Source organism: Cynoglossus semilaevis, chromosome 1, assembly GCF_000523025.1.
Source record: "Cynoglossus semilaevis isolate Cse_v1.0 chromosome 1, Cse_v1.0, whole genome shotgun sequence".
In the NCBI taxonomy this organism is placed as follows: Eukaryota; Metazoa; Chordata; class Actinopteri; order Pleuronectiformes; family Cynoglossidae; genus Cynoglossus; species Cynoglossus semilaevis.
The window spans coordinates 32,156,130-32,159,458 of NC_024307.1; the positions used below are offsets into that span (position 1 = coordinate 32,156,130).

General features: G+C 36.5%; 1 protein-coding gene and 1 long non-coding RNA gene across 2 annotated transcripts in view; both read right to left on the reverse strand.

Annotated features, from left to right (window-relative positions):
• The window catches only part of LOC103391145 (neuroligin-2-like), a 20,022-nt gene that overhangs the window by 3,344 nt on the left and 13,349 nt on the right, over window positions 1–3,329 (reverse strand). The window lies entirely within an intron of this gene.
• On the reverse strand, window positions 2,818–3,323 carry LOC112487769 (uncharacterized). The gene is made up of 2 exons (XR_003051180.1): window positions 3,143–3,323; window positions 2,818–3,036 (listed from the first exon to the last, which is right to left on the reverse strand). It is a non-coding gene; the product is annotated as an uncharacterized LOC112487769 (long non-coding RNA).

Sequence of the window (3,329 nt, forward strand, 5' to 3'; positions counted from 1 at the left end):
GTGTGGCTGTGGTCAGAATTCAAATGACCAAAGATGGGAATGGGATACCTGATTAGTTACAGCTTTGACCATTGATATTTGAACAGTAAAGATCAGTGCAGGGCTGTTATGGACTGGAATAAGAATGAACTCAAACATGTTTGTCAGTGCAGTAAAACTTTGTCTGTATACTTGACCCATCAACAATGTCTCAGCATTTAAAACCAGTGCCACAAATTTAATTTTGGTACTTTTTGTGTTCAATTTGCCATAGACAGTGGCTTTGACATATTGATTATAGAACTTTTACCAATATGTTTACCACATATGAAAGAAATACATATCTTTATAGGTTATTTATCTGGTGTGATCTGGTGATTAGTATTAAGATGTTACTATTTAGTTCAGTAGTGAATACAATAGGGGTGAGGGAAGGGGCTGGGCAGCAAAGGAAATACATTTAAATATTTTCTTTATTTGTCCCAGAAGTTGGAATTCACTCTTATTTGCTCAATGAGAACAGCAGTTTGTATGAGTTATTGACTTCAAATATTAATATTGTTATTTCCACAGAACCAAGCATAAACTAGTCTGATCAAACAAGTCAACAAGTATTTCTGAATAAAACAAACATGTCACACACAATGGGGTTTGGAATTACTGTGTACTTGAGCAATGAACAAAAAGCAATGAACAAAAAGTGTTTTTGAGTGTAGATCACCAAAAGATGGAGAATAATCCTAATCATTCACAAATGTCTTTTTTAATCTGTAGGAAACTGATGATGAAGGTTTACCTGATGTTTATTATGAATGCAACGACTCTTTGGATTTTAAAGGTAAGCCTCATAGAGTATATTGTTCATACTGAAGGCAATATATTCATATTCCTGGGTCGGCTTTCGAGGTGCTTTCTCAGACTTAACGTGGAATTCTTCGCTGTCAATAAAATTTTTGTTCCAACGCAGAGTGTACAGCGGACACTAATGTTTTTGCAATTCTTTATGGTGTGAAACTCAAAGTAACGTCAGTATTTCCATGCAATAAACGCTCCATAGTCCTGCTCTCTCCTGGACTCCATGTTCTCCCTCGTCAATCTACACATGTGGCTCTTACCACTGACGTCACACTGCGATGTCACTGTAATGAAGCACTCCCACAAATAAATTCACGGATTAGTAACGCAGCCTATCTGAAAGAAAGTAACAGTAGTAACAGTAACCCCTTACTTTACTCATTACTTGATAAAAGTAAACCGATTATAGTAATGCATTACTTTCAACGCATTACTGCCCACCAGTGGTGGCGACAGTCCAGTCAGATGCCTCAGTGGTCTAAAGAACTTTTATTGAAACACAACTGCAGTACCTCGTTCTAATCTCCTTTGCTGCTCTCAACACAGCTTCTCCAAAAACGCCTTTTTCTCCTCTTACACTCTCCACACACATACACAAACGTGCTCTCACCACACCTCCTCACTCCCCCTCCCATACCCGTAACTGTTATCTCCTTCATAACACATGAAATTCAAACATGCCTCTAGTCACTAGAGGGCAGCATTGCAGCTCATTTTAACAATGTATTTCATTAACATGAAGATTGTATCCAGAATGCTGCTGCCAGCAACTCAGAGAGTGGTTTGTACAGATACATAAATAAATAAATTGAGAAACACTGCTTTAATCCAACACCTTAGTGAACAGGTGGCACTTAACATCCCTAACCACCAGGGCACCACTGCCCCGCTATATCAATATCAGTTGATATCGGAATCAGAAATTGTTTGGACAATATTGGCATATTGGCAAAAGGTTAATATCGGACATCCCTAATTGTTATTGTTTTTTTTCCCAAAACCAAGCAAAACTAGTCCGATCAAACAAGTAAACAAGTATTTCTGAATAAAATAAATGTGTCACACACAATGAGGTATGTATTGACTGTGTACTTATAATAATAATAATAATACATTTTATTTATAAGCGCCTTTCAAGTCACCCAAGGAGCAATGATGTCTTTTTTTTCAAGTCAGTTCTACTCACACTGGCTTTGTATAAGTTTTCTCTCCAAAATACTGACCATGTGGAACAGACGCAGTGGGGGCTGTACTGTATGGCTACTTGATTACGGAAGTATAATGTAATCACATCTATTTTGATCAATAATGAAACATATTTCTACTCAATTAATCGTGGACTTAATAATAGACAAAATACACTACACTTGTTGCACACAAACAGTAAATGTGGTAGTTTCTCTAAAGACAGGGAAAAGTTTGATTAACTGAGCTAAAGCAATTTTAACAACTTTTAATGTTTGTATTAACTGCTGTATTAACTGATAAGTCACTTCCAGAAAATTACATGATTTAACTGAAATTCAAAAATACATTTTGTGAATGAAAGGAAGCTGGCTGAGCACAGTGAAGTCGTTTCTGGGAAATCACATGATCAAACTGAAAGTGAAATACATTTCAGAAGAGAATAAAAGGAGGCTGACTGAGCAGAGCACTTCATAGGGACAGAAGAACCAGAACAGTACCAACAATTCTGGACCAAAAACTTTCTACGTAAATGTTGCAGTGTTATACAGACCTCAGTGATTGTACAAGTTCATCACTTTAAGGTAGGTTTGAAAATGAGTGGCATCATCTCTTTGTTCTTTATTTTATTAGTTACAGCTTTGACCATTGATATTCTAACAGTAACGATCAGTACAGATCAGTTAAGATTTGAAAATTAAGGGGAATAATCTCTGCTCTCTTCCCCATGAATTACTGCTGTTATCATTGAAGTTTGCTCTGTGAAAGTAATTTCTTGTGTTTATTTATTTTTATCTGTTATTTGCAGTGGCTAAAAATGACCTCCATAAATGTTTTAATTTATCCTCTTCCACACAAGAAATAATTACAACATTTCATTGGGAATGCGTTCGAGTAAATTCCATAAAACAAACGCACCTTCTGTCTGAGGAAGGTGTTGAGTAAATGTATTAATTCTCTTAATACCGTCTCTTCATAAGCGTCTGTGGACACGGAATTCCATCTACAGTGACATGGCTGAAAGCAAACAGAATTTTCTAATCAAGTCGCCGTGAACCGGAAGTACATTTAGGGGTTAAATCACCAAAACAAAACAGACATATTTGATAAAAATTTCACCAACCGATCTTAGCACATTGTTCTACCAAGTTACATGTTTAATTGCTAATTTCCCCAAACACACTGCTAAATTAAAACGTTACGTGAAACCTAACTGACTGCCTTTTCGGTGAGAAGTGCAACGCGGTCTTCTGTCCGTCACAGAATACAACCTATACAAATATTAGTTCCATGTTAAACACCGTCTTCGA